The sequence below is a fragment of the Echinops telfairi genome, unplaced genomic scaffold (assembly GCF_000313985.2).
Source record: "Echinops telfairi isolate 266 unplaced genomic scaffold, ASM31398v2 ScPeMD7_7400;HRSCAF=8409, whole genome shotgun sequence".
Lineage (NCBI taxonomy): Eukaryota > Metazoa > Chordata > Mammalia > Afrosoricida > Tenrecidae > Echinops > Echinops telfairi.
In genome coordinates this window covers 52508813-52519121 of record NW_022111300.1, presented here as the reverse complement: position 1 = coordinate 52519121, position 10309 = coordinate 52508813, and the positions used below count along the sequence as shown (strand labels likewise).

Below are 10309 nucleotides of genomic sequence, written 5' to 3'. Positions count from 1 at the left end.
TGTTCTTAATATTCTCTGCCTTTGAATTAGTCTATGAGTCATGGCAATACCAAGCATAACAGGAACTGACTGTTGCAATCCACTGGGGTTTCTTGGCTGACTTTTTCGTAAGAAGGTTGCACAAACATTTCTTTCCCTAGTCCCTCTGAAGCCTGCTCACCCTCACAGCAACACTGCATACAACCCTGACCTTTACATGAGGAGCACTGTCTAAGAATCCACCCTGCATCCCCTGTTAGGATGCTCACTTGCTCTACCCTCTTCAAAGGAACTTGCTTCTGTTACATTTGGTTTCCTCAAATCTGCTCATTTCCACAAAAGAAGAAAAGTGATGTTCTTTATTTTGTGTGTCCCTTCCCCCCAAAGGGAAATGATATTTAAAGTTAATTTCTTGCTTAACTTTTGACTATTATCTTCTACGGAATGTGTTGTACATTACATTTTTTAATGGAATGTGTTGTACATTACATTTTTGAATATTGACATCAGGGGTGCCATGATGAGACTGTGGTCTTGCATGAGGAGGCCAGGAACTCGCAGCATTTCTCAAGCCATTCTCCAGAGCTGGTAAGCTTCTGCTGCTCGACGCACCTGATGGTTGAGTGCTTCCATTCCCAAGCTGCTACTGATCACAAGCATACGTTCATATTCAGTAATGCCTGTCCTCTAGACAGAGCGCCGTATCCTCACATCTCTTCTTATTCTGAGAATACTTCAATCACTATCCCTTACCTTGGACTTGAAAAGAAAAGCCAAAACCAAAATGTCTCTTCCTTTTGCCTTTCTGCTTACAAGAGGCAATTTGAGGACGGACACTTCCTCTGCCCACTTGTATCTAACTGTTTGAAGGGCAGTGCTCAGATGTTATAATGATGTTCTCTCTCTCTCTAATTGCTTGTTGTTCCACATGCTAATCACCCACTGTCTGAAGACATTTTTCATGAACTCCCTTGGTACATTATCTCTTCCTAGCTTTTGCTTCGGTTCATGGCCTCTTGTTTGTCACTCCATTATGCTCTCAAATGATTTTTGGCTGACCACTTTCTTTGTCCTTGAAAATTTGACTGAATTCAGACACAATTCAAAAAAGAAAACATATAAAGATCATATCATTATGCTGTAATGCATCTTATAATGTTTTCTTAGTAGCTGTTACTGGAAATAAGAAATGGACTTATCTGTAGATAAGAGATTAATGCCCTTCATTTTATTCCACTGCTTATCTGTAGATAGAAACTGGATGTCTGTCATGGTCAACTGTTCAAAATAAGCAGCCACTCTCCGGTACTTTCTACTTCCATGCAGAATGACAGTCTCAGAAACCCACAGCAGCATAGCTACCCTGTCCCATAGGGCCACCATGTTCCAGCATTGAATGGATGGCAGTGAGTTTGAGGTTGGGTGGGCAGCCTGGACAAGACCATGACTGGTTCTCTATGGAGAGTGCCTTAAAAACAGCTGTGCACAGAGTAAAAAGCTTCATGTGCAACAGACACGTGTTTTCAAATGTAAAAACTCACTGCCCTTGAGTCCATCCTGATGCACAGTGAACTTGCAGGACAGGGTACAAAGTCCCCTGTCTGTATCTGCGCTGTCTGTTTCCCCAAGTAGAAACCTCATTTTTCTCTCATGGAGCAGCTTGTGCTTTGGAGCTGTTGACCTTGAGGTTCATAGCTCAGTCGGTGGCCTACTTGAGTGGAATGTTTGCCCTGGTAAAAGGTGCTGCTTTGTTTTCTACAGTTTTATGTATCTTAGAATCCCCTTTGCTTGCATCATTAGAGCTGCATATGATTTTCCAAATTTCCTCTGAAAAATGTGACTGCATCCATTCTGAAAAGATAATATGATCAGATATTTTGGAGATGCTATTTTTTTTCAACTTGTGACTGATAATGTCTAGTAAGTCTCAAGATGTCTTTGTAATAAATCCTCTTTGGGAACCTAAGATCTCAACCAAAAGGAATATTTGTGTATTGCACTTAAGAATTTTGTACCTGGCATGGGAAACATTTATTAATGGGAGGGAAAAAAACTCTTTAAATCATTAGCATCAGGATGATTTGCATTTGACAATGGTGGATGGCATGAGAAGGCACCTAGGAAACTTCATCAGAACACTGGATGAAGCAAGGAGTCTTTTCCAGAATTCCAACATACTTGTCAGTAAATTACCATCATTGCACTCTGAGTTTTTCTCCTTTGTCCTTGAATCCTTTAGATATTATTATTTTGTTAAAATGAATAAGTATCTCCATTTTGTATTTAAGGAAATAAAAATAAAGGGAATTTTCAATCATCCCACTATAAAAATTGAAATTACCAAAAAAATGAACGTGCATCAAAGTGTGTCATTTGTAAGACTCATAAATAAAGCCAAATTACCAGCTGTCTAAAGCCAGTAATTAAGGCTGACTCACTATGAAAGTCTCTTTTGAATTATGTTGGTTTCTCTAAGTGAGAAAATAATTAGATGCAGAATAAACAATATAAAGACAAATATTTCTAGTGTTCTTGTGCATACCCACAAGAGCCTAACAGGAATTTTCTCCCTGTCTGAATTGAGTGCTATGTTTCAGAAGGAGGAGCTATAGAATACAATGGCTCTACGATGAATTTTCTATATGAAGCACAAATTAAGTAGAAACACCTCTTTAATCCATAGTTTACAAATTGTCTAAATGGAGGCAAAACTAGGACCAAAAATAATATGAGCATCTCTAGTTATATTAATTGTTTGCTTTATCTTCAATCTCCTTTATAACATTTTAGCTCTAAAGTTTAGGACATGCATTGTTATAATGGGGGCATAAAAGGTCAGGGTCATTATTTATGAGAGAAAATTAGCTGCAGACAGAGGTTGCATCTTTCATTCCAAAGATACTTCAGATTAAAGTTAATTTATAAAGCATTCCTGGAAGGGACACACTTCATTTCTGATCACATGCCATTAGCCTGAGTAAGTTGTATGGCAAAGTCCTCCATATCTCCAAAGGCAAGATGGTCCACGGCATTATGCCTTTTTCCTTCTGGATCTATTCTTTCAGGCAGAATTCCCCCACATCTAAGCTGAGTTCTCTAAAGAAGCAAATTCTGTGCAGCTTGTATATACAAACTTAATGCAAGGAAAAGGAAACAGCCCATTCAGTTGTAGAAGTCGGCAGTTCCAAACGTGTGGGTAGGGTGCCAGGCTGGGGGCTTTTCTTGGGCCACTGAGCTGCAGGGCTGATGAACCTGAGAGAGACTGACAGATAAGATGGCAGATTGATGACTCTCAACTTACAGGGGCTAATGCCTCCCAAGATCATCAGGCAATAAGGCAGGTCATTGGCTTAATTCCAAAAGACTAGAGATCAGATGATGAACCAGCTAGAAGTTAAGAATTCAGCAAAGCGAGCTTTGTTGTATCATCCACACTTCTGAAGCCACACTTCTGAGAAAGCTCCCTTTCAATTGATTGGCTGATCACAGCAGATGGGGGTGATTGCATTAAATCAGACCTCAGCATGGGAGATGACTACATCATATTTGCCAAACTACTGTGATCCATGACCTAGCAAGTGGACTCAGAACATTGGTAATCACAATAACTTTATTAGCATCCTAGTAATTCGAATGGGAGAATATTTTTCTAAACGCTTGAAAAGATAACAAATATTATTCCATTTGACACAAGATAGTGTTGAGTATATAATCCAACAGTGAAATATTTTTCTGTCAAATTTTGAATGAATGGCTCCAATATTGTCATACTTCTAATGATGTTGCATAGTCCTAACCATTCCATCCATGACCATTTGTATGTGTCCTCTATTTTAATATAGTTTTAAAGAATTACTCTCTACTCAAGCCTCCTGAAACCTCCAAATAATATATTGCCATCTGGCAAGATTTGGATAAATTATTAGTATTCTTGCCATCGGAGCTGACTGGATGGCACCAAACAACTGCAAAATGTTTAAATAACAATAATTGAAAGTATTGCATTTGAATTAACGTGCTTTGGAAGAATATTGAAAACACCATCGACTGCCAAAAGAACAAACAGGTCTCTCTTGGAAGAAGTGCAGCCAGAATGCTCCTTAGAACCAAGGATGGCAAGACTCTGTCTTGTGTGCTTTGCACATCTTGTCAGGAGAGACCAGTCCCAGGTAAAGGACATCCATCATGCTCGGTAAAGCGCAGGGGCTGGGAAAATGAGGAAGGCCATGGACAAGATGGATTGACATGGTGGCTGAAACGATGGGTTTGAACAGAACGAGAATCATGAGGGTGGCACAAGACTGGGTAGTGTTTCATTCTGTTGTAGACATAGGATCACTATGTATCAGAACTGACTGCATGGCGCCAAACAATAACCGCAAAATGTTTAAATAACAATACTTTCCCCCTACTCGCACACCTGGCCTCTACATAGCCTTCCAAATCTGCTTCTTTCTCATTTGATTGTTTTTTAAAATTCTTTTATAGTAGTGTCCTCATGCTGTATTTGTTTTTAAGAGCTTGACTAACTTTTCTGAGCAGAATATATCCCAAAATTGTCCATTTCATGAAGTGTTTTTTGACAGCCCCATAATTTTTTTCAGAGGTGCATGATATTCCACTGTATGTAAGTACCAGAGTTGCTTTATCCATTCCTCCAAAGATGGGGATTTTGGTTGTTAGTAACTACTATTTTCTTCTCTGCTCACCTCAGCTCTCTGATTTATGCATTTAGAAATCACCTGCCAAATGTACTACCTGAGCCCGAATTCTTATCTTGCATTCCACTTGTGAAGCAACCCTAACTAACTGAGATATCATTAAAACCATATATTTTAAATTCCCCTTAGTAGACACTGGTGATAATCACTTCTCCAAAAATCAATTGCATTCTTCTAATTGCAAAAGTACTCTAACTTGTTTCATAGTGATCAGTTGAGAAATAAGCCAATTTTATATATATTTTTACAAAAAGTCTTTTAAAAGAGATATCCTCGCAATTACAAAGATGAGGCTTGTCTGCTACTATAAAGATTTATGGCCCCAGAAACAAAGAAGGGGACAGTTTTATTTTGGCCTAAAAATGTCCTTATGCATCAGAATCAACTTGATTGCCATGAACTTGGGTTTTTTATTAGAGTCATATGTGTATTAAACAGCCAATTAGCATTTTACATTTAAGAATAAAGTCTTAACAATTATGTTTTGTAGGGGGAGGGGGGCGGGAGAAATATTGGACCAGGTGAGGTTAAACAGAAAAAGAAGCCAGAATGACTTTATTCAAAAAGGGTTGTATAGGTAGAGAGAGAAAAATTAAGAAGAGGAGGACCATTATGTTATTGGGAGATTAAAAAATCTTTTTGAAGTTCAATGAGTTATACATTTGTCTACTAGCCAAACAAATACCAAGTACCATGGTACAATGTGGACTAAGACTATACTAAGTGTGAGCTCAATTCTCAGAAGAAGAGTGTTCAGGTTTCATAAGAGGGAGGGGGGAACTAGAGGAAGACTATTTGGGAAAGGTAAGTGGGTTGACCACTGGAATGGATGAATGCTGACTGCTTTTATTGTCTGTGAAGAGAGCTCTCAGCTCAGTAAGGAGCGAATAGGAGAAGGAGGGCAGGAGAGTTAGGAAGAAGACCATCTGAAAGTCTAGTCAAACCGGGATGAGTGTCAAGATGTCTGACCCAACACTTCATAGTCAGTTGTTTTCGGGAAGCAAGAGGATAAGGGATTTAATCAATGCTCTTCTGCAGAAGCCTAGCCTTGTGGCCAAACTTAACATTATTATGTTACACAGGTCTTTTTTGTCATTTTCCTATTTTATAAAAAAATAAGTTTTCTAAATTCTAGGCTAACTAAAGAGATCTAAGTAAACACCTCTGCCTCAAGGCATGGAGAAAGTAAATAGTAGAATTTTGAATTGTATTTTAAAAGTATGTAAGAATTTTGCTGTATATATCCTCAATAACAGCCACAACAAAAATAAAACAAATTTTATATGAGGGTGCTTCATATATGATTTGTGGACATTTTCTATCATTTAAATTTGTTTTCAATGTATCCATATGCAGCTTTATTTGGAAATAGTTATCTATCAAGAGTGCATGTCAAAAGAGTAGGAAAAAAATTAAGGAATCCATCCAAAAAATTCTCTGGCAAGTGGGATGGAGGGCACAGTGCTAGGCTCCCTGTTTAGAGAAGGAAACGTTCTCCAGGTCATGGGCCGTTTTTGTCGATGACTCAAACACTAGACTGGCAGATTCAGGACGAAGCGCTTCTGGAACTCCTCCAGACATTTCCGGAGAAGCTCCACTGCTCTCTCACGTGAGATGGTTGGTGTATAGTATCGATCCAGAAAACTGAGAGTCAGCAAGGCACCGTAGCCATGGGCTGCAAAGGGGCCTTTGCCAAGGCTGCCAGGGAGTCCATGTAGTAGAGCGCTGGGCCTTCGTGCTCATCGTAGCCAGCCAAGAGGAGGCTGACGTCATATGGAGTCCGACTCTGCGGACAGTCAGCCAGTTTCGGCGAGTGGAATTAGCTGCTGCGGTGGCAGACAGCTCACAGCCATTCCACATCTTATGAAGCTGCACGTTTCTCTGAATATATTCTGCAAATTGCATAGTGTCGCCAGCCTCTCTAACACAAGAAGCAAGATTTTTTCACTCATCTTAAATATCTTGTCATGATCATTCTTTATCTGGACAATATTGCTGGAGGCCATGCTGTCAGAGGCGACCGGGATGTAGTCCGGGCCCTGGAGGCCGATGAGGTACTCCATAGCGGAGGCAGGTCGGACTCTGCAGATTGGACCGCACGCGAGTCTCGCTGGCTTTTCTATCATTTTAAAAAAGATTGCTTTACATAACTTTTTGAAGCCCCTTTGTAAAACACACGCATACACAAACACAAACAAAGAAGTTTCTCTAGTAGTTAATTTGGTATGCAAATAGATTTCAATGTCACATTCCCCCCTTTTCTTCTTTGGAAAACTTCCTCAGTTTTAGGGTGGATTGGAAAATTTATTCCAATGGAGATGAACATTTTTGATAATTATTTCAGAAATTTAAACTTCATTGGGCCCACCCACCACCAAATTGATTCAGTCTCACCATGACCCTGTATAGGATTTCCACAATGGAAACCTTGACAGCCTTATCTTTTTCCCCAGACAACAGTTTGGTTTAAACTGTTTAAATATAAGCTGGCCTTTGCATTTCTATCACTTCTGTGGAAAGAGGAGACAAAGGCCTCTCCTTCATTCCTTCTATTCTAAACAATGATGGAGTCTTAGTCCTGGGTTATTTCATAGAACACATTGTGTCGGTCTGCCCTCCTTCGTAAACCATGCTCTGTATCTATAGTAGTGTATTTGTTGCTTTTTATCTCAGGTGGCCATTAAGAGTCTATTTGCAACAAATTCTTATACTTTGAGGGGAAGAGGATAAAAACTAAGGACAACAGCCAAAAATACATCTTGTAGATCATCTGTAGAAGACTCGTTGTTACCTTTCTAGCTTTCATATTTTGGCTTCCTGTGTTTTAAAATACCCATGTAGCCTAGATTATCAGCGTGGGGATCGATTGTCTACTTCCTCTGAGTGATGATCACCTAAAGGATTTTGAAATTGTCAGGGCTGAAAGATGAAAGAATCTCTTCACTCCCTTGGGAATAAAGCCTTGACCAACCTTCCAGAAACATAGTGAAAAGTTTTCTGTCTGAATGCCTTGTTCCTCGGCTTTCTGTGCCGAAGGGGCAGGAAGGCTACAAAGACAAGGCCCGTTCCTGGGCAGGGTCATCATCTGGAAAGAGTCTGCATTATCGTAGAAGGTCTGCCGTGGGTGGCTTCTTCTTTAGCCGTTCTGAAACGCTTTCATCACGAGGAAAAAGAGACTTCTACGATGATCTGATTCTACGATGATGCAAACCGGGTGATCTCTCTATCTATTGTCCAGACAGATGGATCCCACCAGTCACTCTTTGAGCAAACACCCTAGGGTATGAGTCAGAAGGACCCATTCAAGCCCCAATGTCTTTTGAAACTGAGGTAGGTATATGAAGTGCATCTTCAGTGAAAGTAATCAGAGATAACCATAGAGTACATGCAGAGACTGTGCATAATCCTCGAGTAACAGTGAGTCCCAATCAGACAGAACGATAGCTCATGAAATGCATCAAAAGTCCTTATGAATAAATCTTAATAGAACAACCCAAGCAGATGCTATTCTGGCAACATCTACCCTCTGCTTATTTCGGTGAGTGGAAACTAGCGCTGTAAGCCCAGCCACCAGCGGCTGGGAGTGCCTTGGAGCCATTCTGATGGAAGGCAGCCCTTCATGTACAGAGTGGAGCTCTGCCACCGGGAGCTCAAGGCTGTAACCCTTTTTTCAAAAGCAGACCACCTGACCTGTCTCCCCAGGCACCTCTGGGCAGCTTAGAACCAACAACCTTTTGGCAAGCAGTTCACTTTTAGCCTTTTGGGTCACACAACACCTGCATTACATACTAAATGATAGTGGACACAAAAGGGGCCGTGGGGAACAAACAAATGTGTTCACAAAAGAGCATATGTTAATAATTCTAGATGGTTTGAGATTATCTTTGACCACAAACTCACTCTGGAAAGGAAATTCAGTGAGAACTTGCATTTAACTCCCGAGTAAGTGGATTCTTATTGACTGTGGTTCTGAGCCGCTTGAGTCGCATTAATTACGGATCAGATTCCATTACTGCAAGGCAACCCAAATGCAGTTGGGTCGAATTGGTTTTGTCTTATAACATGGTAGACAATCTTCATTCCATAAAAACAACAACATTGACAGACAAAAGAAAAGGAAAACAATGTTGCAGAGGGTTCATCAAATGCGTACGCCCCATCTTTACTAATGTAGGAAGCGTATTCGGTAAACAAGAGGCACCTCTGGAGGCCAGGCGGTATGAATGAAGGGTGACCTTCATGAATAAAAGCTAGCTGAAGTTTAAAGACCCAGTCCTGACACGTGGGAGGACAGTTCAGAGGGATTGTTCAAAGGGAGGAATTTTGTCTGATGTGAGTGTTTTGTGTTTTTAGGGAAAACACTTGATTAGAAGGGTCCAACTTATAATTAAATTGCAATAAATGGGGCATAGTGCACAATATCTCTCAGGCAGAACAATTTCTGAATAGCAGTTATTAAGTATGCTCTCAGTAATAAACTAATCCTTCAGAAATCCATTTCAGTTTTAAGTATTATTAAAAGTATACCTAGGCAGATTTTAAATACCTATGATACCACATAAATATTGGTTTGAGAAAAATCTTAATTTCTATGGTAGCATTCCCACTGAGCTAAAGTGCTCCTGTTCATTAAAACTTGTGTAATTTTGCAGTTTAACTCACAGTAACTTTATGAGCTTCTGGGAAGGCTATTTCCATTTAGCAGGTAATTTGTTACACTGTTCCTTCACATCAGCCTTGAGAGAATCAATGCATGAGGTAAATAACATCCTTCAACAAGATGTCATCAAATGGAATCATCTCAGATTTAAAAGCCCTCTGAACCAAGAGTAAACTTCATGTCTATTGGAAAGCTATACTAGGTCTTGTATTTAATAATTGTTTTTGTTTTGATGAAACCTCCATGCATGCAAAAAAAGTATAGGTTTATTATTCCTTAGACTATTTAGCAAAAGGATACATTTCCCTCAAAGAAAAATAAATCCATTTTTGCAGAAATAGTCCCTTATGTCTTTTCTGACACTTTCATTTTTGCTAAATTAACTCTGATCTCTAACTCAAAATACAGTCAATTAAATGTCACATGTGTTTTAAACTCACAAATCAGAGCCTTCATAGAGAAGTTCTTATATCTAAAACTTTCAAATATTAGAATGTCTTATTCAAATACTATAATGACCCTCTGGTAAAATACACTGGATCACTCCTTTACCTGATCTCAGAGAATCAATGAGTATGTTGCCACACACACATACATGTGAATAAACATAGATTTCTTTGCCATTGGGGCTTGGTAAGGAAATCCGTTGAAAGCAAAGACTTACAAGGAGTTTTAGAGTTTACTTGAATATTAGATCAAAATGATAAGTATAGAAGCCCTAACACCTTATCCTTTGGAAAAGATAGAACTTTGTGAAAGTTATTCAATAAAAATAATATATGAGGGCTCTTTCACAAATATGCCATTTGTTATTGTTCAGTTGGGTTCACCTCATGGTAGTCCTGTGTAGGACACAAATAAAACAAAATGTAAAGCACACTTCTATATGATTTATGAATTAAAATGATTCTCTTCTCATATTTAAACACTGAAATGAGTTATGTAAAAT

General features: G+C 39.3%; 1 pseudogene; it reads right to left on the bottom strand.

The window, feature by feature from the left end:
* Positions 1 to 6164: 6164 nt before the first annotated feature.
* LOC101638266 lies at positions 6165 to 6763 on the bottom strand (annotated as a pseudogene).
* Between the last annotated feature and the right edge of the window lie 3546 nt (positions 6764 to 10309).